Below are 25,815 nucleotides of genomic sequence, written 5' to 3' on the forward strand. Positions count from 1 at the left end.
AAATCCAGTATCAAAAGTATATAGATTTAATTTGATCCCTTTAAGAGAAAAACATCACCAATTTAGTTACATCATTATGTTTAATAAGAGTTCCCTAAAATAGTCATGACTGATTATTTTTAAGTACGGTCACGTCATGTACTGGTCATGTTCATTCCTGTGTTCCTTTCAGTTTATGCAGGTAAAAATGTGCTTGAAGACCATGTGTTTTCCGTTAGATTTCTTCTTTTTCACAAGTAGAAAACTCAACAACCCCCAAAATGATACACAACATGAACAAAAGCTGGAATTTAGCAAGAAACTTAACATATATCAAAGTCAATGCAGAATGACGAAGATTCATGTACAGTGCTTAAAATGTGAGAGCTGCTGTGAAAGCCATGTGTCCTATTTTAGTATGTTGGCCCATGACATCGGAGGAAAATATTGGTGGTATGGTAGTAGAGGTTGAACCTTCTCACCAACTTTCTCTTATATTTTATTGCTGTGTGACAGATGGCAGCAGAGAGGCAGATTGAATTCTTCCAAGGGGAAAAAATTGTACCCACTGACATTCATAGATGCATGCTGAACATTTGTGTAGACCAAACAGGGGATATGAGCACAGACAGGAAGTGCGTTGGTGTTTCAGCAGTGGTGACAGCAACAGTGTGTGATCTCTGAGGCATGCAGGATCTTGTTCATCAGTGGCAAACATGCACAGCTAATGGTGGCAACTGTTGAAAAATAGTTTTTTTCGAGCTGAGAATTTGCTCTCTCAATGAGTGTTATTGTGCTCTTTGTATGTGTTGTAGTTTCTGTGGAAATAAAAAGGAGACAATACTTTTGAAGCACCATATATATATATGTAATGTTATTTCTCAGTTGATAAAAATAAAAGTACCTTTGTGAAAAAATGGATATTGCTGAAGGAACATTTTATACTGAAAAATGATCTGATAATTTAAATGCATTATTTTTATTCCTTGTATTAAATAAACTCATTTCATTTTGAAGTTCTGTATATGGCTTTAGCTGAGTTAACAAGCTGCCTGGTAAGCATGCAGTCGCTTTTATTAGTAATTGTACTTTTATGTTTGCAACAAAGTAAGTGAATTTCTCAGGGTAAAATGGTGATGTAGATTAAGAACATTATGGAATAAGAAGTTGCACCTGAATCAGATCAATGTGCCATTCAATTCAGTATTTTCCAGCTGTGAGAGGGGCTGTGGGAAGTGCTAATTAGGGAAAGCACCAGGTCATCACTATTTCCTTCGTTCTTCTCCAGTATTCCTTCAGTATCTGATCAGCCTTGTGGTAGAAGGTAAGGTCTTGCTTTTGCCTTTTTAATTTCTATTTATGTGTTTGCTGACTGAGGTTTTTGTTGTCTCTCGAATTTACTGGTATTTGTTGTCTGTGTGTCTTTTGGATGTAGCAATAAATTATAGAAAGTGTTATTGTCTGTGTAACATACTTTATTTTTCCTGCTTTAAAATAGCTTTTTGCTAGTTTTATTAAGTTTATTGAGTGGTCCTTACTTCTGATGCTACAGATGGTAGTGAGTAGTAGCTTTTTGCTTGTTTAATTATTGCCTTCAAGTGTTTCTAAAGCTTAAATGCATTTTATTTCTATCGTTATCTGAATTAGTGTTCTCATCATTTGTTATATGGCAGCTCCTGCAATGTCTTATTTTAGTCTGTATTTCTATGGAATCCAGTGTATTTTGTTGTTATCTGGTTCAAATATGTATTTTGTGGAATGCATGGGCTGTTCAAGATGTGGGCTTTCCAAGGCTTTCTAGAGGATCTCTTTATAAATATGCCCCATGCTTTATACTTATTACCTTTTCTGAGGTGCTCAACAGCTAGTTATTTTGCTTACACTCCTGCTTTGTGTTGTGTTAATGGTATCAAGAACCATCAATGATGATTCCAGGAACTGTTTCCTATGTAGCCTCTTCTGGTTCTGCATTTGAGGCAGAGGATTTAGATTACTTCTCTTTTTGCTTTAAGAATATCATCTGCTACTATAAGATTTCAACGTCATCCACCTACTCTGTGGTTGCCCTGTACTTGCCTCCTGCTAGTCATTAGTGAGGATGCTGAATGCAAGTAGGTCTATCTATGAACTATGGTGGGCTGTTCTCCTTGCTTATTTCCATAATCACTGAACAGTGCCGTGAAGTTCTGCTCTTTGCTTTTTGTATCTCAATTGGTGTTAAACTTCTAAAAGAACTTGTTTTTTATTTGATCCAGTGTGATTCAGTTTCTTGAGTAATTTCTAATGTGGAAACTTCTCAAGGAGATCTTAGGCATCCAAATAATTTTTTCTTCGCTTGGTCTTCTTAACCATCTGCTCACTGTTACATGCTGAGATCTCCTGCAGGCTCATGAGTGGGTTTTCTCTTTACAGAAGCCATGCTGACTCTTGACAGGCCATGTGCTCAATTTGAGAGAAATGTCTTAATCCGTTTTTCAGAAGACTTTTTGTTTTGTAAGGGTTGGTAGCTGTAGATAAACTCTGGTAAATGTTAATGTTTACTGTATAGCATGGCTGTGAAACAAGATTTAATATGGCTAAAGGCCCACTCCATGGGAATTCTAGGGAAAAAAAAAAAAAAAAAAATAAGGTCATGGGTTCTACCCTAATTGAATTGCTCAGGTTTTCACTGTAGTGCCTCAAATGAGTTAGCTACTAGGTTCTGTAAAAAGACTGAGCGATTAACTGGAATTTCTGTGTACAAGTAGGTATGAATATCATAATACAAGGACACATGGATTCCTGGCTCTATGTGAGTGTATCTACTGGCTTTTCTTGTTTTACCCTGTGGCTTAAGGCAGTGTTATAAGCACTATATTGTTTTTCTAACACCTCAGGGTTCTTAAGCTCACATGCATGCGTTTCAAATGTGTTAAAAAACTTTCTTGTAATGTAGGAGGACTTCTGCTTTGTCTGATAGAAAAGACAGAACATTGCAGTTGGAGATGTTTTTGGCTGTGTTGCTTTGGTTTGCGAGCAAAATGAAGTTCTAATTTAATGATTACAAAGACTTCTTCACTGTAGCGGGACCTATATGATATGCACGTGCAGTCAGTAATAGTAAGCTTCTTCAAAAGCAAAAAAGCTTAAAATCTCTTCCAGTGTCCTTTTTCCTTGAGAAAAATTTCCTTTGTTACTAAGTGGATTTTAGTTTTTTTTCTTTTTTTTTTTTGATAAATTCAAGTTCTCCATGTGGTCAGTTGTACCACTTTACACTAGTTTTTTGTACTGTCTGGATGGTAGTTCAGAAAAGTATCACTTTATCTGCCCATTATCTAGTAGTTATTATAGTCAAAAAGTCTTTTCTATCTCTTCCTAATGTTGCTTGTTCTTGATTAATTTGAAAGTTTCAGATTCTTCTGCTGTTATCTCGTATTTGAAATCACACATCTCTAAATAAAGGTGTCTGCTTTTATGTGATGCTAATTTTCCCAGCCAAAGCTTTACTGAGTATGAGAAATGTGCATAGATGATAATACACTTAATGATGTTTTGTATCTGTGTTACATACAAAATGCACAGAGGCAGCATTCAACATGCTTTCAAATTCTTTTTAATACTTCAAAATATGCAACCAAGATGTGTTTGTCTATTGTTAAATTAAATATTCTGGCAAAGTAATGGTGAATGTAGTAAAGTGCAAATATTAGATGACTGAACTGATTCTGGAGAGCAGCTAAGGAAAATCTTTTGGATAAAATTATTGTCACTATTAATGTGTACTTAGTAGTTCCTGCAATACTCTTGGTGCTGCCTGTAAAGATAGGAATACTTCTTCATGAGAAATGCAGGTAATAGATGACAGCTGAGGGTGAGATATAATAAAAGCTTAAAATGAAAATCAGCTATTGTCAGCTGCATGTCAAATTTTCATTATAATGAAGGAAATATGTGGAGAAAAATAATTTAATTAAAACAGAAGAAAAAAAATCAGAAACATAAATAGACAGAACGTACAGCTCATTGTTCTAATGGTAGCTTCTCAACTTGCTTGAATAAAAACCCCATTCAAACACATAATTTCCTGTTAAATTTATCACCAAATTCAAGCTAAGCTTATGAAGGTAAATTGAGCTCAAAAGACTGGAGAAAACTTCTAAAGGTAAACAAGAATGTCAGCCAAAGGAGTTTGCACTATTTTGGTATTTCAAAGCAGGTTGCTGAATGCTTGGTTTTTAATCCCTTTCTTGGCACCCTTCATTGAAATTGTACTTCATGCTTATGCAAGTTTTCATAATGTGCATACATTTTAAGGATAAGAGAAGCAAAGCTTGAAATACAGAATCAAAACTGGCCCCAAAAAATTTGAGAGAAAGTAAGGACTCTGATAAAGATACTGGGATAATATGAAATACTGGAGAAGACAATCTTATAAAGGAAATCAGCTGACATAACTTTAAAAACATATAACGAATAGCTGAAAGAGGGAATGCAGGAAGTTTCACATATTTAGAATTTAATGAAGTGTTCTTGATAGCATGAATTAAAAAAAAAAAAGGCTTGTAAAATCCCATTGGAAAAACTAATGGAAACCAGCTTGATTAACACAAGGTATGAAAACTGTCGGAAAGACACTAAATGAAAGATAACAGTAACAGCGTATTGAGCTGGGATGTGAAGGGCAGGAAAGGTGCATTGTGGGGTTTCACAGATTAATTTTATGTCTGATCTAATTTAAGTTTTTCATTAGTAATTAGCAAATGATGTAACCAGCATGTTAATGAGTTCCTTCAGATAAAGATGTGCTTGGAAGCAGTCAAGACACCAGTAAAGTCAGTTTAGAGATCTAGAGGTTAAAAATGGTGCAAATCATTTGACCTGAGAGCCCATAGGTTTGACTGTGTGGTGGGAATGATTATTTAAAAAATAGGTAATTGTGAAATTCCTGTATTAAAAGAACACCCAATGCTAGGCATAACAAAAATACCATGTGTGCAAGTCCTGATAAGTCAGTATCATCACTTAGTTGTGATGATGTAAAGAACTTTTAGTTGTGTGTCTTGATGTACAGACTCTCAACTTGAAGAAAAATATGTTCACGTTAGAGAAGACAAATTGTGAAACAATTGAAAATAGTTGCATTTGTCTAGGATGCAGTCAGAGTCCAAGTTGCATTTTTTCTCTTTTTTAATTCGGCTGTTCCATTCCTTTACTGATTAATTAGGTTGAAATCTGCCTTTGTTCTATAAACTGGAAAGCAATAGGTTGTTTTTGTGAGTGGCTCTCAGAAGGATTGCTGCAACGTATTGCGTATTGTGCTGGATCTGAATAACATGTATCTATGCTGATCAGAATATATAGCCTGAGAATTGTGTTCTGTCTTTCAATAGGTGGAGTGATATTGGGAATGTCAGCCATGTGGTATTATTAGAGGTGTCTTTAATAAAGGACACTTCAAGCTCACGTGAACATCCTTGTTGTTACTAGCTTGCATATCAGAAAGGGAACTGATGGTTTTCTAGATACTTGAAATGCAATCAATGCATTAGGTTACATTTTCCTCAATGTTGCTCTTATCTTGTGTGTGATCTTTTGTTTCTGCGTACAGCATAAAATCTCTCTCCAATGTTCCTTCTGATAGTTGCATAATCATTAACATGCAAATTATGCTGTCACACACAACATTCAGTTTAATCTCTAAATGTATGTGGATGTATATGCCCAGATTGCAAAACGCAGATACCTAAGCTTATAATAAACATCTTAAATCTATTTTTAGACATACACTGACTTACAAGTGTGCTTTGATACATTTCAGTACTGTGAATGTTCCCACAGCTAGAGGAATGTTCCCAAAGCACAGCTAGGAATTAGAAATCTTGACTATCAGTTCACGATAAGATAAATATTTATAAGCCATGTTAATGTGTGGGTTTTTTTTTTTTTTTTTTTTTGCCATTCTAATAGTTTCTTTCATATATAGGTTATCAGGATTGATATTATAAGCCAAATGATTAGTAAATATATTTTCAGACTTGGGAAAAAAAAAGTGTATCTTTTAATCAAGTCCTACTTTAAAATGGTAGTACTAAAGATCAATTTTCTGTTCAGTTAGTTAAGAAACATGTTTGAAGAGGAATTAGCTATAAAAAATGCTAAATCTCATAAATTACACAGGTTGGTATATTTTAAAGTATTTCTCTGGTGAACTTACAATACAAACTTGCATTTTTTTGCTCAGGACATATATATAGTGAAAAACATTTCAGCGCAGGATGTTTTAGGCACCTGGTCACAAGCCAGTCATCTGACCTGTTCCTTGAATAAACTGGAATAGCATCTGATATCCAGAGGAGGGCACTTGTAGTCCTTCAGTCAGTCTGTTCTGACAGAAACACTGTTCTGTCAACTTCTTGTGGCTGGGTAGGGGGAAAGGACTTCAGAGTTTTATCAATTGAGACAGAGTACCATTACTCAATTACGAGTCATACATGACATCAAGTTGAAGGCTTTCTATTAGGTTTCTGCAGTTAATTAGCACATTTGTCACAGAAGCTGCTATTTAAAAAAAAAAAAAAAAAAAAAAGAGGAACAGCTTTCAAATGGTCTCAGAACTGCAGCTGGTGCCTGCAGAAAGCCATCCATGAACATAGAGAGCCAAAAGCATTCTCAAAATTGAGTTCAACTTATTAGTCTTCATAAATACTTAAACAATTACTTATTCCTTTCTGCTTTTCTTTGTCAAGATGGTTTCTTTCCCTTTGTATGTTAGGGAAAAATAATTGAGAAGATCATGGAATGTTGTCTAAGTCTTGCAGTCTTTCAGATTCTATGGAGATTAATTCAATATAGAAAATGGATGTATTTCACTTTGGCATTTAAAGTCTCCAACTAATTATGCCTGCAAAACCAAATAAGTTGTTCAAATCTGTTAGATGTTACTTGTTTTGGTCGATGAACAACATGCCATAGTTGTGATGCTATGTGAATACAGAACTCAAATTTGCTATGAAGAATCTGTAGTTAATATAGAAAGACCAGACCAAAACCCTCTAAGAACTGTTTTATCTAATAGATTAAATGTACTAAGATCATAATAAGGTCCTTGAGAAGATATTAACGTGTGTAATTTTAAAGAAATGAAACTTCAAAGGTATCTCCTGAAATAAGCAGGTTTAGTAGTAGAACCAATGTTTTTAGAATGCCCACGTTGCAAAAACAAGTCTTGTATTCAGTAGACAAAATTGTTCTTGCAAGTTGTTTCCAGTTATATCATCTTTTATCAAGAAAGTTCTGTGAAAACTCAAAGCTGAGCTGACTGAGATCTGGTATCATTTTAGGGGGGAAAAAAACCCTAAATTTTATGAATTAATATTGCTGAATGGATGAATTTATCATCTGTTATCATCTACATTCTTGACAATTCTTTCCTCAGTTGTTGCGATGATGTGATTATTGTGATTTATAAGGAAAAGATTAGCTTTCAGGAAGACTGCTACACTAGCTAATATGGTTTGAAGAAAATGAAGAAAACTTCGGATAAAGTCTTTGACCTGAAAATTTTCTTGTGTATATTGAACAATATTGAGAGATAATAAAAAGTCTCTTTTCTCTAAGCAAGACAAGATTTACAGAGTTTTCCTCCAAGACTTCAATGTATCAAGCTAATTGGTTAACACTAAATGCAATTTGTACAGTAGGATCATCAAATTCATTCCAGTTATCCATCTATACTTTATTTCTCAGTAGTGCCCTCTTGAGTTCTCATTAAGTGAAATTTGATGAGCTGCAATGATATCAGGGTCACCTTCCCTGATTCACAAAGAACCTACTGAGCTACAATATTCCACGAAGGATTACAGAACTAATCTTCTAATTTCTCTCTCTCTCTCTCTCCAAAGGCTGTCTTGCTTATCTGTTCAGGCTGGCATGACAAAAGAAAATAACAACTTATGTTAACATATCCTTACGGGATCTATGGCTGAGATGATCCTGTATTTAGGTTGTCATATTTAACACTAAATGAAAAATAAGTAATAAAAAGTAAATAGTTGTATGAATTTTCAGACAATAAGAGAGCTGGAAAACATCTAACTGAAGTAAATGTCTACTCTATTTGAGAGCGGAGCAGTACCATATTGAATTCAAATTCTGTATGAGAAAGGAGTACAGACTGAAGTTTCAAAAAAGGCTGTATGGAAAAATGGTTCATTTTTTTTCTATGAGAAAAAAGTGATAAGGATTTGTTTTTTCTCTGCATATTATTAGTGAATTCTGTGAAAACCTATGAAGCCCCACATCTGTATCTTTTACTTAAAAAAAAAAAAAAAATTGTCAAAAAAAACCCCAATCCATGTTATTTTGAAGGTCTCAAGCAAATGTACATTGTTATGAATTTTCTTTTAAGTCCAACAGGACTGTAATTGATTAGTGTCTGTGTTTGAACTTCTGATAGAACAGAGTGTTTAGAATATTGATTATGTATTCTTGGTGGACTACTAGACTACAAATAAATTGTTGTAAATGCATCCTCATTTTTCATTTGTGAATAGTTGTTGTCCATCCAACGGCAGAAGAGTAGCCAACACTAAATGCAGAAGAAAGACCTAATAGCCCAGCCTAATGGAAAGCACAGATCTAATCAAAACATCATGTAGTTTTCTCAGTATTCTTATATGTTGACTAGTGGCAGTCTCATAACTGAAGCTATAGAATGAGTCTACCCTTGGTCTATAATGTATATAATGAATGGAGCTGATACAAATTGATGTGTCCCGTAGCTGTATTGTTCAGTGTGTTAAAACTATCTTCTGGAAAACTAAAATTGCAGAGGATATGAGCACTGGGTGTACCTACAGATAGCAAAATTAAGTATTTAATGAACTTTTGAGACTCTGGATAAACATTTTTAAAAGATTAAATGTGGAGAGCAACAGAAAAATGTTTGCAGAAAGGCTAGGCATTCTGTCAAAATGGGGTGTAATGGTAGAGAATTCAGAAGATTACCTTGGGCTATAGAAACTTGATATAAAGGCAGGTAGGATTACATTAATTAAAAGTTCTATTTTAAGTATCCAAATAAGGAATAGTGAGGAGAAGGGAGAAGCGTACCTTGTGAAAAGGGAGCATTCCTTATGATTATTGGATAGAGGCTGGCTTCTTTAAATCCTGATTTCTATCATCAAAAATATGCCCAAATACTATTGCCTATATGATTGTCAAGTGCTCAAATATATAATTTCTCACATTTGGACTAATGACTTGCCTAATTCCCTAAAATTACTTCTGATCCTCATCTGAACTAAGAGGTTTTAATTTTACCATATTTTGCTGGAAGGGATAGGAAAACAAGTATTCTTATAGTCTGAGTAATTATCTATAAAGCATTCAAAAACCTTGCCACCATGTGCAAAAGAAAACAACAAATTGCTGGGCTACAGAATAGAATATTTATGTTGTGGTTTTAAAAATGTTATACAACTCATTCTATTAAGACAACATTTTCTTTACTAATGTAAATATTATCCTCTTGGTGCCCACAGATGTTTGTTTGTTTCTGCTTTCTTTAGTACCACTTTGGCATATTGATTTGATGGATTTGATCAACTTCTTTAGTAACTAAACTGATGTACCTAAGGAAGTCTCTTTGGTTTAATCTTTTTGGGAGTCTCACTATTCACTGCCACCTCAAATAAATTTGTTCTTCCATCACATGGGCACCCCAGGCAGTGACTGTATTTTCTTTTTCCACCAGTTCATTCTTGTAGCACAGTGGTGGTTGTCTAGTTTGACCTCACACTTTCCACTAGCTTTGTTCCCTGTACTTGTCTCTCAAACATAGAATATGTTGTGATTTTATTTTGAATCTTAATTACTGTGTATGTCTTTCCTTCCCCATGTTTCTTTATTTCCAGTGTTTCTTGCTCTACTTATACAAATTTCATTCTTTGCCTTACAATCTGGTTTTATTTCTAATTCTACCAAGAATATAATAGTAAATTACGGCTGAGTAATCAGCCTAATTTACTTTCTTTAGTGTCAATGCTTCTTGTCTGTTGGTTCTGATAATAATGAAGTAATTATTTCTGAGCATCAAGTCACTCCTATTTTGCTTCTCTGCTCACTCCTCAAATTATTTTGTCTTTCTACTCTTAAAGTGGTTTGGAGAAACTTCTGTAAAATTAGTGAAAACAGAATGAATCATAGCAGTGTAGAATATTTTAGGCTGCAAGGGGTCTCTGAAGCTTGCCTTTCCCCACAGCATGTTCAGAACAGGTCCAGTCTATCAGTTTGTTCAGCTGACTTTTGGCACAAATTGCACAACCTTCTTGGGCTGTTGTCTGTCTCATTGTTTGATTACCTTGCGGTGGGTTTGTGTTTCCTAATTAAACTCTTTTTTTTTTTTTTTTTAACTAACACTGATATTTTACTTCTCACCTTAACTGTATTTGCCTCTGGGAGGAGCCTATCTAGACAAGAAACTGCAGAGACCAGTGAGATATTGACAGCCTCCTCTGCAACTTCTGCAAAGCTCCTTCTAGACAGCTGACTCTCAGCTTGTAATAATACTTGATGTGCTCTATTCCAGGGTACAGTCTTGCTGTCATGTGTTTGTCAGTTTTTGATGTCATTACTGAAAGTTTACTCTTTCTCTTTCCCAGGAGGCTTCCACGTTTTCCAGCTTTATTGCTAGAAAGGAACTATCCTTGAACTGAAGTTTATCGTTCTTGGAAACAAGTGTATTTATTCTGAAGATGACTCTTCTTAGCTTTGCATTTATCCATTTTAGAAATGAAGCTTGCATTTTTTAACTAAGACCACAGATACAAAACAAAAGGGGAATAAACAACATATAACTGTCTTAATTATATTCCCTGACTGGTGGTTATATAATATTTTGAAACTGATGCATTTTCAGATGTTGAAGCAAAAATTGTCTGACTTCCATACTCATATTACGGACAATCCTTGTTGAAGTCAATATTGATTAAGGCTGTCAAATACCTTTCAGTAAGAATAAAATCAGAGAACCCAGAAGAATATAGGAGTCTACTCTGTGATTGAATATGACAGCATTTTATTATTGCTGATAAAACTATCTGCAAATTAACCAATCGTAACTGAAATAGCATATGCAATCTACAACTGCAAACTTTTGAAGTGGGAGATAGTCCCTCCAAGAGTTCTTACAACTAGTACTGTGCAGCTTCCAGTTTGTAACTGAATGATAGATGAGTAGATAACTACTATTATACTACTGCATTATCATTCATGTATGAATAAAATTCTTTGTCTTACATATATTTGTTAAAATCCAGCCTTTGGAACTGAAAACTGAGCTCTCACATTTTTCACAGGACTGTATGTAGGTAAATAGTCTAAAAATGTTGAAGGAAATAATACCAGATAATCTGCTCAAACAACTTAAGTACACCAGAATATCCTTATATCTCCTTCCTTCAATCTGAAACTGTAGTAGTTTGACACTTTTTTTTTTTAAATCTTAAAGGGAGATAAGGCTAAAAAATTCATCTGGAGAAATTGTCTTATTTCAAATGCCTCTTAATCCTACTTAGTCTTTTTCTGTGAACAGATTTTTTTTTTTTTTTTTTTTTTTCCAAAGACTCCAAGTGATTAATCCTACCTGTCCTAAGAATAGAGCTTCCTTTTGGATAGCTGCTGAAAACTTGATAGAGTAGACAAGCTTTGGAAGCAATTTGTGAAAATGGAGTGGTTCTCCCCTTCTATTTTTCTCCATTAATAACAAGTTGCAGACTTCAGCCTGAATAGATAATGTCTGTGTTTTGATACTCTGTGTTTCTGTTTGTAATCTGGCAGAATATTCAGAGCAATCCACTGCCTCTCTGCCACCTGCTTCTTGCCAAAGAGCAGCTGGTCTGTCTACTGAATAAGAAGGACTTTTCCTCAGTCTGTTGCTTTATAGTGATATCTGGAGTTCAGGAGCAAACTTACCCAATACTGTGATCTTTCAGATCTAATTTAGATTTGTGTGTATGTATGTGTGTGCATACATGTCTATGTATACGTATGCGCCACTTAATAGTATTTATGAAGGCTTTAAAAAAAAAAAAAAAACAAACCAACCACACACCACTTGTGATTACCTAGGTTCATCTGGGCTTTCTTTTTGTTGCAACCTTATTACACTGTAAGTAGTGCAAGCTGCTAGCAAGTCTTTTGATTACCAAGGTGGAAAATATTGTCACTGAAAAGAATCATGTAGTAGTACAGCAATTTCAAATCATACTTAACAGCAGTTTTGTCTTAATACTTCTAAGAATCTTCAGAAAATTTTCAGCTTGAATGCTAGATGAAAGGATGTATCCAGTTCTCCTAGGGACGATCTGATGCCATTTCCCCCCCAAAACCCTTGAAGGCTACCATGTTACCCTTCTTTCCTATCTCTGACTGTCATTTCTCTGTTTTGTTTTGCCTTTTCTTCTAAGACTTAAGAAATATATCTTCCTTTTTATGAATGCTCTTGATTTATATGTTTGTGTTGCAGTTGATGTGGTAACTTTGTTTTCCCTAGTTATTTCTTATCTTGAGATTCTTTTTGTATGTATGAACATCCTTTGCCTATAGGATATTTCCTAATGTTGTCTCTTGCCATGGGTCCCAAAAGTCCACTGAACAGGTACGAAGGTAGCATCCCAATAAGTACTTAAACTGAATTTGGTATTGTCCAGGAGAAGTAGCAATGCTTATTAAATCATCTTGAGCAGGACCTTGAGTTTTGGAGATCTTTGAAATTTCTTTGACTGTCTTGTCCCCTTTGATCTGCCGGATCTGTTGGTATCTCATATTAGCAAGCAATTGAGTAAAATCTGCCAGGTGATAAGTGCTTTTAGTGTGTTTACAGTAATGTTCGTATCAATAAATATGTCAGTATATTTTGATATGGGCTAAGCTTTATTGTGTATTTCCTGTTGTGAGCTTCTCTGTTCCTACTCCTTTGGAGAGTGTGACAATGGAAATAACATCATGTGTTATATTAGTATCAAAGCTCAAAAATCTCACTGTCAGTAAGGACATTTTGGTTTTAGTACGACGTCTCATTTTCTATATACAATAGGTAGGCACAAAATATTTAGTATTTTTAACCTGTTTGTGTCAAACATGTCTTAGCTAATGTATTAACAATGACATGAGGAAATGTAAATGTTTCAGGGGGGAAACCTGTCAACCAGCCATTAAAATAACAGCTGCTTTTGGAAAATGGCCTTTTAAAATAGTAATGAAACTTTTTTTTTCTGTGAACTTCTATGGCAAATAAAGGTGAAGGCAGCTTTGACAAGGTTAGGAACCAGAATCTTGTACTTCTCAAATCTGGAACAATCACTGCAACAAGTAACTGGCTGTGTGGCTTATCACTGCAGAACAAAGCAGTAAAAAATAATTAATTGTTCTATCCTCATTCTTGTTGAAGAAACAGCACTAGAGAAGAGGATCCCAAAAGAATATTCCTATAGATGTGTGCCACATCTGTCATAAATTTGAAAGTGTTTTTGTGCCTTACCTAGTTATTTGTATTATGTTTCAATAATTTTAGAATTTAACTCTTTTCAGTTCATTTGCTGAGAGTTGCATTAAAATCTCACTAATTTCATTCATCATAGTCAATTCATGTAGGATTATCTTTTCTATTTTTTCCCTAGTTTCTTTAAGTATCTTGGATATCACTGATGAACAGACGTTTCTGGACAAGCAAAGCTGAACTTACTTTAATCTGTTACAGATATACATCACCATGACAGGCATATGTTCATCCATATACATTTTTCTCTTGAAAAAATTGTCTGTTGATCCGTATTTGCTAACTTAAATGTATATCTTCAGTCTTAATTCACTCTCCTAGGCTTATAAATCAAAACCTTTGGAACAATCGATATTGCTGTTTAGAATACATGAAGTAAAACCTACAGGTATATTAGGCATGTCAAGCTTGACATTACACCTACATACATCTGATGTGAAAATTCTAGCCCAAAGTTCTTGAAACTTTGCATGTTAAATTCCTTGATAACGTACAGAGGCAAATTTTCTACTTTTAGTATAAATTTTCTTAAATGTAACAGAGATGACAACAATGACATCTCTATATTCTGTATTGTTCCTGATTTCCTTGTCTGCATGTAATTTGGTGGGATGGCTTAAATAGGAAATGAAAGAGAGGAGCTGCTGTGGAGGTGTGGATGATTACTGAACTGAGTAAGAAGATAAGAATTGGCAGTGGGGAAAAAAATGAGTAAGCTTAAATGAAGAGTGAGGGGGGAAAAAGGGATTTTCCAGTTAGGCTGGATTGGAAAATGTCTGGCAGGCTCAAAAGGAGACGCTTTACAAGTGACAGATATTTGAGAAGAAAGTTGAACTAGGATTACAAGTTAATACTGAGCTACTTTTTTAAGTATGTAAATATTCTAACAGGAAAGTAAATTACATTTTCTCTACTTGAAAACTTCAAAAAAATTACTTTTTTTCTTTTTTTCAAAAATCATTTGTCACTTCAGACCTGTTGCTACCAGTATTTAAATAAATGAATTAAAGCCACTGCTTTTTCCCAAGTCATTCTCAACTCTGGGTGTAGGAAAAATCCCTTTCTGGTTTTAACAAAGGAAACAAATCAAAAGAGGAATAATGTGTCTCAAAAAGATGCATAAGGATATTATTTGTTCCTCCTTAATTTGTTGGTGGCATGCTTCCTAGTTGAACAAAAGCACGTAATGGAAAATGACTACTTCATGTTATAAAATTGCAAGTGTACTTGATATTAGAGATTTAACATTAGGAATTATGACTTTATTTTGAGCTATGCTTGCGACAAAATTGAAATGTAGTTATATATAAAATGTGCTTAATGTGGATTTCAGGTCTAAATCAACCTAGAACTCTTCTACTTTTTCCTTCAGATGTAACTTCAGAGATCTGAGACAGAAAAGCCTGATGGTAATAATTAGGAGGAAGATGCTGATGAGAGAAATGGGTTGAAAACCAGAAGGGAAAATATGATAGAATGGAGATTATGTAGGTGGGGCTGGAGACAAAGGTGAAGTTGAAAGGAGAAATCCTGGAAGTCTTGGTTAAAGATGTTAGGGCATAGAAGGAGTTGTGAGGAGATCTTGAATTGATCCTGTTGAAAACAAGACTGAAATGAGGCAGGCTGAAATAGTATGTATTAGGTGGAAGAACAAAAGTATGAGGTCTGGGGACACTGATCCTGACTACTCTGCAGAGCTTGAAAGGTACAACTTTCTTGCTGTTTGCCGTCAATCTTTGAAACCTTAGTACAAATGCTATTTGCTTCACGTCCTTTGCTAGCTCACAGAGATAACTTGCAGTTACTAGAGAATCCTCCATGTACTTGCACAGCAGAAATTTCTGAAATTGATTTTTAAAATTTTAATTCTGGAACTGAACTTTGCTCACATCTCAAAATTGCTATAGAATGCTGTATGTTTTCACTTTTTAAATAGCCAACAAGGCTGGGTTTGTACTGATAACATCGACTTATGGCATCTTTTAGATTTTGAATGGCTGGTTTTGCAAACTTACTATTTATCAAAGTTTGTCTTAGCATATGTCAATATGGAAAAAAAAATCACAATTGTCCAAATATGTCCAGATTTTTCTGCTCAGTGGAAGTTTAATCATTTGTGTTCTGATGCTGCTCCAAACATCAAATGCTTCTAAAAAACAAGTTCAAAGTTCCTTAGGCTTTATCTCTGTCCTGTAACTCGCTTCAGCATATGAGTTCACTCTTTACTGTAGGCTTTTAGCAGTGTGTCAAAACATATCTGATTTTTAATCTAATTGCTCGGTAAACAAAACTGCTTTAAAATGCTGCCGTGGCATTTGAGAGAGTTTCTCATCAGGAATAGAGATGATGCTACTCAGTGATTCAGTTGTCACTTTCCTTGCTAAGGGGGAAGAGCAGCTTGCAAGCGCTATGGCTGTTGGTCATTAATACATCAAGGTTGAATGCCCTCTCTTAGGACCACGCTTCAGTTGGTGGCTGGGGAGTGATATTACTGGAGAACAGGAAGACAGTGGAAATGGCAACTGAAGCATATTTGGCGTGTGTTACAGTGCTGGAGATGTGAGGCTTTCCTGCCCTGCTGAAGTCAGTAGGGATTTGCCACTATATCCCTATGCAGGGACTCTGGCACAGTAGGAACAGTTCTGAGCATGGACCTGAACAGCATGGCTCCACATTAGACATTAAGCACACTAACTATCTGAAAACGAAACAAAGCCACTTCATAGTTTTTTAGAGGATCCCCACCTGTTATAGTGTATTAATTTTGCAACCATTGAAACTTTTCAGCCATCAGTAGAGGAAAACATTGATTCTTCTGTTCTCCAGGGACCTCTCTATGACAGCAATTAAAGACTTTCTATTAACCACATGCTAAGTGTATCTGCTTTTCTCTCTAACTGATAGTAGTGATGGATATTAACCAGCATGTTACCTTCCAGACATGCAAAAATCTTAATTTCTGTGTTTCCAGGTTAAGCTTTCTGGAATTCTAATTTAAACACTTTTTGTTTTATTATGTATTTGTTTCAATGAAAATGAAAGCCAAATACAGAATTAATCACAAATTATCTGTCCCTCTCTGGAGGGAAATAAAGTGAAACTTGGTTCTTGCTTTCTCAAGAGCCCTTAGGCTGCGAATCTAACCTACTCCAAAGTCATAAAAGCTTATTCTTGGTTTTCAGTTTTCTTTCAGAAATTGTGTGGCTTTATTTGTGCACAAAATGCATTTATATATTGCATATTCCATCTTGCACGTATATACAGAGAAAACGTTTTAATATAGACTAAAAAGTTGTATGTACATTGATTGAATTTCATCCTTGCACCATCTTCCATTGTCCTAAACTATAAGAGATTTTTTTCAGCTTTTAATTACTAGGATATAGCTTGTGAAGTGAATTAGGAGAGATCCACTTGACAGCAAAAGAAGTTGCGTACTCTGATTCCACTTAGAACAGTCTGAGACTACCAGTTCCTATTTCCACATCCATATTTCTAATCCCAGAGGCAAGAAGTTCAGTCTGCTCTGGTGACTGGAAAGAAGTCCTTTTTCTATGTCCTGTGAGTAGAAAAGAAGTGTAGTTCATCTTTCTGGTGGGCCCTTCCATTATGAGATAGAGGTGGTATCTTTTCAAAGTGCTTTAGCAGTTATGAGGTCACTGGTTTTGTGGAGGTCGTGCCCATTTCTTTGTACTGTAGCTGGTAGAAGTAGAAAAGGAAAAAAAAAAAAAAAATACAGAGGCTGTGAAGCTTTTATCAACTTCAATAGCTTTTTATGTGGCTCCCCCCTGTTTTCTAGTCCTCAGTGTGTGTGTTTGCATTATTTTTGCTGAAGAAAGAAAGATAGGTAGCCACAAAGATAACAGGCTTTATTTCCTACAGTTACTACTTAAGATGAATGGCCTTCTTGCTGTTTTAAGGTAACATCAGTCAGGTAAAGAGGAAAACTTCATTACGATCCTCTTTGAAAAGAGCTGTTAATTTAGTCTGCTTGAATACATTCATTCTTCATGCTTTCTAAACTATATTGGTAATTCAGGCATTATCTGAACAAGCTAAAGACCTGAAAATATTTCTGCCAATGTCTGTCTGCAATGTCTTCATATTTTGACATACTTGTGTGCAGGCTTCTACATGCAGGATGAATAAATATGACAGTTTCTGCTTCTTAAAAAAATAAATTCCATCAGCTTTGTATAATTGCATTTTTCACAGCTCTGTCAACTGGGGAAAGTCTTTGACAAATGAATAATACTCAGATTGAACTCAAGATCCAGTACACTACCAAAACTGACAACTGCTATCTGAATACAGGAAAACAAATTAAGCAAAAAGGTATTGTAGCACTTTAATGCAGTAATTAGCGTAATAAGTGTGCCGAGAAACATGTTCCTTGGCTTTGCAGTGATCAGCCTGACAGCAACTGGAGCAACTGTAAATTTTCAGCTTATTCTAATTCTACTATTGTTGTTGCTGAAAGTCAAACACAAGTTTCATGTTGTCACGTTCCCTCTGTGCATCAGGAAAAAAATATATAATTTCAGTCTATTTATAGATGGTAGGAACTGGAAAAGCTCCCATCCAATGTGTGTACTGGAAAAAGTGAGATTTTTTGAGAAGCCAGCATTATACATTCCAGAAGAGAAGTGTCTAATTAGCATTTCTGTATGACTTCGGGAACACACTCCTTTCTTGCAGAATAGGCCCTCCCTGGAGGTTGAAGTTGCAAATCTGTTTTTTTATGGGACAAATACTGTTGTTGCTGACGTCTGGAGCAAGACTTCAGTAGTGTAAGGTATATTTTCTTGCTTTCCTGTTTGGCTCTATGTTTTATTCTGAGAGGCATAATTTTAATTTTAACTTATTTGGGTGTACTGTTCCGTGCTGTTGCACAACATTTATCAGTCTTTCTTGCTTTGAGTGACTGTTGCTAGTAATTCTGACCAAAGAGACGTGAAATAAATGTTATTGAGATGGCTACTGCTCAAAGCCCACCTGTGAGAAGGACTAAGGAGAGGCAGCATTGGATTACCCAGTTAATATGAAAATAGTAGAATCACAGAAAGCATAATGACTGCCTAAGAAAATATTATTACAGTGGACAGGTATTTCAAAAATCCCAGAGGTCTTGAGAAGTGCTTGATAGTGCTTCTACTGCCTGTCTTTCTCAGAGGTGTATGATGATGTGCGCAACTTCCCTCTGTGTTAGTAGCCAATGCTAGCATAAATGTAGATTGTGTTTTTTTTTTTTTTTTAAAGCAAAGGCACCACAAATATTAAAGCCTGATTTTCTATAGGTGAGAGATCAACTATGCAATGACTTCAAGAGAGTCTGTGATTTTCTTCATACTAGATCTTGGACAATTGGGGAAAAAATATATATATAAATTCTTAGCTTCTTAGCCTCTTGGTTACTTATTTTCAATATCTTGATTGTGTTGAGACTCAGGTCTTCCATTCAACTGACCATGGTAGTGTGGGGCTTCATTCTCAAGTAGCGAAGCTAACCAGCACGGGGAAAGAAATGACTGGATTTCTTTAATGATAGAAGTAAAACATGTATGTGTCTGCACGCTTGCGTATCTGAGTGCTGACATACAGTGTATATTTTGTAACTCAAATTATTTCATTAAATTTGTAATAAAATAGATTATGGTTCAGTGATATCTGGAAACAGGAATATGCATAATTTTATGAGGAAGGTGGGCTAGTATGTTTGGTCACAAAAAATGCAGTGTCAATCTATTTTCTTTAAAAGGAAGTAATATTACATAGGATTTTGTGCTTCTGCTATAATGATAATCTTTTTCTTGAGAGTTCTATCAAATATCTGGAAAATGTGACATGAACGTATGTATTTATTATGTGACAGCCAGCAATTTGCAAGCCATTTCTAAAAGACATTTTACGTGTTAAAACTCTAACTTGTAATTTCATTTTCTTCGCAACAGGTACTGTAACAAAGAAGCTCCAAGCAGGTCTATTTGAAGTGTTTATTTTTCTCCTTCTGTATAATTCATTTAAATATATATAATTATATATAATCTTCTATTTAATTTCACCTAGACAATCTGTTGGAGTTGCTTTATTATTAGCTCAGAAACATCTATAGATGAAAAATTGAGGTTGATTATTTTATAAACTTCTTAAGGTTTCAAATAACTTATTTTCACAAAGAGAATTGTGAATGTTTTCTGTGCTTATTTTCTTTGAAATGACTCATTATTCCTTAATTTCAAAGGGAAACTGTAAAAGTAAAATACTTATTGCTTTCACTTACACCTTATAGTAAGTACAATGAAATACCATAATTAAGAACACATTATAAAAGGGAGTTATCTTGTGATAATGATAAACTGCACTTACAAAGAAATATGAATGTAAGTGTGATTCTTTCAAGTGCTTATAGGGTATGAGAATCTCATTTTGTATGAAACGATACATGATCCATTTCTCTAAGTAAATGTTTATACCAAGTATAATATAATGGATACTGAGAAAATATTATTAGTCTACATATGTTTTAAAAACTTGGGAACGGAATTGCGGTGGCTGGCTTACAGACTGCTACAAATTACTAAATTAGGAAATGGTAAAGACATTGTACTTCTCACTTTGTTTCCCGTCTAGCAGCTTTTTTTCATCCATCTGCTTTTTATTCTATGTTGTATTTGGTACTGTTTGAAGACTGTTACTGTGATATATGTAGGAGGGATTCTTAAATTTTTTGAAAACTTGTAGGCAGTAAAAGCACTGCAGTAATTAAAAAAGAAACAAAACTTTGAAAAAAATGCTAGTAGGCAGTCTCATCAGAGCTATTATTCATTTAACAAGGTGAAAGCTTCTGTTCAAAGTACGAAAGTGGATAAAGGGTCTGCTCATCCCTTTCCTTCAATATTATGCTAATTGGAGTGATACACTTCTGCATTTGTTACCTTCTGTACCTACTCTTTGAGGTCTATGAAAGGTTTTGCTGGAGGAAAATGTTTCAGTTTAACTGTGTAGTGAATAAAATCAGTGGTGCCTTGCTCCAATTATTGGAGGAGGTGGTTTGACATATATGTATACCTGAAGGAAGACTAAGACAGCAAAAGAGGCCAAATGCAGTCAACTGATCTTATTACAAGTTCTAAACAGCTAGGGAATGCGAGGAAGATGGGGATAGTAAAAGGAGTAATCCTAGCAAATGATTTGTTAAGTAGGGATAGTCACTACCAATGTTTTGTTGGTCTGTAGGGCTGCAGCACATTGGTCAGAGATGCCTTGTTGAGCTGCACAGCTGCAGTTTTGTGGAGGGGTACTCATTCTACCTCAGAACTGGATTTTTATCCTCTTCATAATATCATTTTGGTTGCTCGTGCAGCAGCTGGTTGTAAGGGGCACTTCTGTTTGGTTTGTCACGGTTTAGCTGTCAGGAGCATGTGACATCAGGTAGGGCCAGCAAGAAATACCTTAGAAGACTGAGAATTAAAGAGAGAGAAGCACAAAAATCAAAGGAAAGAAGGAATAGAATGAAAACAGATGTTAGTAGGAAAGGAGAGAAAAAGCGAAGAGTGCAGGAAGCAATAATAAAGTCAGTAAAAAAAATGATATTTGATATTATATATTTTATATGCATTCCACTTTGAAATCTTCTTTCATAACATTAATTATAGCTTCAATTCATTATAGCTCCTCACGTTATGTCATACAAAATACTGTATAAAAAGATGTTGTACAATCAATAAATGTACAGAGGTGTAAAATCAATTGGTGTACAGAGGTTAGGCTAAGTAGGACTATTGCAGTGGAAAGATAATAAATGAAAAATACTTACTGATGTTGTAGGCTTGCAATAAACTCCTCAAGGAGCGATCTCCAGGAAGAGAACCTTCCTCAGTGGTAGTCAGCACTTAAATGGGATCTAGGAGAGGTGGAGCCTGTCTCCATCCCTTCCAGTAGCACAGATGAATTACCTTAATTACCTTCACCTGTGCTCCTGTGGCTGACTCATTGCTTGTCTCTGGTGGTCAATCAAAAGTTCAGGCTGTGATTCAGCAGTTCCCATTCAGATGTCAAGCAATAAACAGAAAACATAGTTATGCAATACTCACATAACATTCACGTGAAAATCTTGTGCTTAACAGGTAACAATCACTCATTTTCTCTTGGGATCATCACACCTTTGTTTGTAGGTGATTTATAGTGGCCATGGTGTTCCCATTAACTCTTAAAATCTTTTCCAACATCATGAATTTTGGCATGATGTAAAACTTATAACCATGCTGGAAGAACACAGACTTGATGGCTCTCTCTGACTGTAGTCCCTACCACGGGCCAGCTGTACTTCAGAGAGATACAAAGTTGAAGGTTTTTTTGCTGATGCAGAAATTATACAAATGTATTTTTGATGGCTAAATTTATGGAGATCAGAACTCATAACAGAGTGAGATTTCAAGAATTTGGTAATAGTGCAAAACTTATCAGTTATCAAGGAGATATGACTGTCAAGTTCTTCAGCATATTGTCATCTGAGCTCAGTTATGAAGATTTCTCCAAGGTGTGTTTACAAGTGGGGAAAAATAGCACTATATTTGAGCAATGTGTAGACTTCCAGATAAGTATTTAAAGGGCAAAAAGAAATGAGTGCATCAAAGTCAGTCAAATTTGAACGAAACTACTGTAAATTTGGAGCAGTCACTTTGCTTTTTTCCCCCAAAAAGCAAATTCACACACTTCTGAAGGTTGTATAATGCAATAAATGTATAAGAATATTTTTTCACCTGATTTTTCTGCAAATCTGAGTCTTAGGGTGGAAGTTTGTCAGGGTTATGATCGTAGGATGCAAACTGTTGAATTGACCCCCTCCTTAATGCAGTGTCCTGAGACTGGCCATCCAATAAGCAGGCAGAGTGAAATATGGAGAGAGCTCTACCAGGAGCGTTTAAGCTGGGGATCTCCTCACTACGTAGGGAAGAAGTGATTAGATTCATATCTGAACAAGGAATTGAGCATGCTATTATAGGATACAGAAATCTTGTTATCTTATAAGATTATGCCATTCTACTTCATTATGAAATTAGAAAGGCTAGAGTGTTTCTTCAAATGGATTATATAAAGCCTAGTACCCCACAAAAAGACAGATTTGATCTCATTTCAGAATTAACACAAGGATACTTAGGAGATAAGGGGAAGTGCTAAGAAGCTTAATCCCAAATATTTAACTCAAGATTTCAGTAGTGTTTTTTTTTTTTTAATGTCCATTACATATCTCAAGATAATAGGTTTAATAGTTAAAAATACAACTTTTTGTATGATACAGTGGGAAAGGAGGATGGTTTGTGTGTTGTATACTGCACTGATTATACTTAAAACATATTCTCTTGGTGATCTGATCTAGAGTCTCTCTGCACCTGTTCTCTTGGAGCAAAGGGGTGAAAGGTGAAATCTGTGAGGTGGCTCTTGGAGCACAACTGAAGCTGCTGTTTCTGGCCTTCCACAATTCGCTTGCAAGCATCTCTAATGCTGCCTCTGGAGGAGCTGCCTTGGTACCAGGCCAACCAGAGGAAGGCCCAACTTACCTCCCACTTTCCTTAAACTGAAACGTGTCCCAGACTTATCCCATGAATTAGAAAAATGTCTTTGCAAGAACAGGAGAAATGGAAGCAACAGATGGAAGGACAAATCTCAAAAATAATGCAGTTCCTTTTACTCTGCGAGGTTCTACTCATTTTGGACATTGAGGCTTAGGAGGGCTGAGTAGTCTGCTGGGAGGAAGGGAAGGACAGGACAAGGAGGCAGGTGTAGCTTTCCATGTCAGGAGTTGGAAGAACCATAACGAATGCAGCGGAGATGTAGACTTGCTCTAAGCCTTATATAAATTCTCCCCCTTTACTTCCCATGTACCAGCAGATTTTCATTTTTGTTCCTCTTGTTTTTGCTTAGTACTTAAGAGTAGTGAGAAGTCTCTCACAGTGTTAGTAGGATCTGTGTCAGGGAGCTAAAGATGATCTAGCAGCTTGGTACACAGCATTGTGGTTTTTTGCATGTATTAGAACTACTTAACACTTTGATGTGTAATCAGAAAATGCTTATGCAACTTTTTCAGGAGAGATACTTGAGAGAAACAAAGACTGCTAGAACTGCATGATTTGCAGAAAATAACTTTATGCCCTTGTTATTGCCTGGAAACATGGATTTTCAAAGCAAAAGCTACTAGGATGAAAGAGAATAGAAAATGAAAGCAATATTCATTCCCCTTGCAAAAGCTGTGTTTTAAATTTCTGTTAGGATTATTTACACACATGGACACTTGAAAACTTGCTTATTGTTATCTTGTGTAGTCCTAGTCATATCTATGATTTAACAGGTTCATTTCCCTCTATCCTAGTTCTTAAAAAAAGGTGATAAAACAAAACAACAAAAAACCTGTAAAAGCTCTCTATGCTTAGCGGAACATAATTGTCTCTAGTGGCAAGACAAAACATAGAGCTAGACAAAGGAGAAAAAATAGATATTGTGGAATGTTACTGAAAAGAAACAGTAAGAATTATAAATCAGGCCACAGGTTATAAAAAGGAGTAATTAGTATGCAAAGTCATAAGCACAAATTTTTTTAGTAGTAGCTGTACAATTCTGTATAACAAAGTAAAAATTATACCTCTAAGCTTCTAAATTTTTAGTGGCAACAAGAGCAACGGGCAATTTTTATAAAGCAAAAGACTCATTTTAATCAAGAAGATTATCTGATATTAGATCTCAATCAGTATGGTTATTACTTTTGAAAACTATAATGCATACAGTTATGACTATCATTCAGGATTTTAAAATAAGTGTAATAGCTTTGTTATCGGATTCTTTGAAATAGTTGTTAAAGTACAAAAAGTTGTTTTATTTGAATATAATCTAAGAATTACTGTTCTTTAATTCATTAGAAATGAATTGTTACCTACAAAAACATTTTTTTACCTTCTTACCAAGAATGATTTTAAAATGCTTTTTCTTCCTCTTCTCCTTTAAGTCTTGAAATAAAGCTTACAAAAAAGCTGCTGCTGTAAGAAGCTTTCAGAAACTTTATCTCCAAGTAATTTCTTAAAATTAACAAATGTCACATGATTTAGGATCCAATTCTTCCTTAACTTTCCTTTTTGTTTGATTCCACTTGCTTTAATTAATCTGGATTACAGCAGTGTAAACTGGACCAAAATCTGAACCACAGTATTTTATTTTTAGTTGCCTACAAATGTAATAGAAGAAAAAAACGTTGTAGTTTTTGGAGCTCACTTTATAGATTTATATTGAAATTAAGATTGTCAGTATGATCATTTAGTTTGATTTTTATCATCCGTGTACAGACTTGCAGGGGGTGAAAGGGACCTCAAAAGATCAAGTCCAATCCCTCTGCTAAAGCAGGTACCCTGCAATAGGTTACACAGGTAGGCATCCAGATGAGTCTTGAATATCTGCATAGGAGATGCCACGACTTCCCTAGAAAATCTAGTTCCAGTGTTCCATCACCTTTACAGTGAAGAACTTCTTCTGCATGTTTGTATGGAACTTTCTATGCTCAGGTTTTAGGCCATTTCTCCTTCTATTGCTACGCACCACCAAGAGCCTGGCCTCATCAATTTGCCTCTCATCATCCTTTACATATTCATAAACATTTATGAAATCCTCCCCCCGTCATATTTTCCCCAGGCTACTCAATCTTTCCTCATATAGGAGATGCTCCAGATGCTTGATCATCTTGTGGCCTCTGCTGGACTCCTAGGAGATCTCTGTCTTTTTCGAACTGGACATAGCATTTTAAATGTGGCCTCACTAGGGCAGAGTAAAGGGGGAGGATTAATCTGCTGGCTACACTCTTTTTAATGCACCTCAGGATACCACTGGCCTTCTTGGCTACAAGGGCACACTTCTGGCTCGTGACCAATCTGTTGTCCATTAGAACATCCAGGTTCTCCTTCACTGAGCTCCTCTCGAACTGGTCATCCCCTAATCTGTACTGATGCATGTGGTTATTCCTTCCCAGGTGCGAGGCTCTATTTGCTCTTGTTAAATCTCATCAAGTGCCACCCTGCCCATTTCTCCAGTCTGTCCAGGTCTTTTTGAATGGTAGCACAGCCTTCTGGTGTGTCAGCTACTCTTAGCTTTGTATCATCATCAAGCTTACTGAGGGTGGACTCTGTACTTTCATTCAGGTCTTTGATGAAGATGTTGAATAAGACCAGACCCAGAACTGATCCCTGGGGAACTCTGCTAATTATGAGCTTCCAATCAAGCTGTGATACTGTTGATAACCTTCTGAGCTCTTCCAGTTA

General features: G+C 35.5%; 1 protein-coding gene and 1 long non-coding RNA gene across 4 annotated transcripts in view; both read left to right on the forward strand.

Annotated features, from left to right (window-relative positions):
- SGCZ (sarcoglycan zeta) overlaps positions 1 to 25,815 on the forward strand; it is a 350,955-nt gene that overhangs the window by 29,409 nt on the left and 295,731 nt on the right. The window lies entirely within an intron of this gene.
- On the forward strand, positions 1,148 to 23,376 carry LOC149918230 (uncharacterized). The gene is made up of 3 exons (XR_016466457.1): positions 1,148 to 1,303; positions 18,215 to 18,311; positions 22,896 to 23,376. It is a non-coding gene; the product is annotated as an uncharacterized LOC149918230 (long non-coding RNA).

The sequence above is a fragment of the Phasianus colchicus genome, chromosome 4 (genome assembly GCF_987193195.1).
Source record: "Phasianus colchicus chromosome 4, bPhaCol1.hap1.1, whole genome shotgun sequence".
Classification (NCBI taxonomy): Eukaryota; Metazoa; Chordata; class Aves; order Galliformes; family Phasianidae; genus Phasianus; species Phasianus colchicus.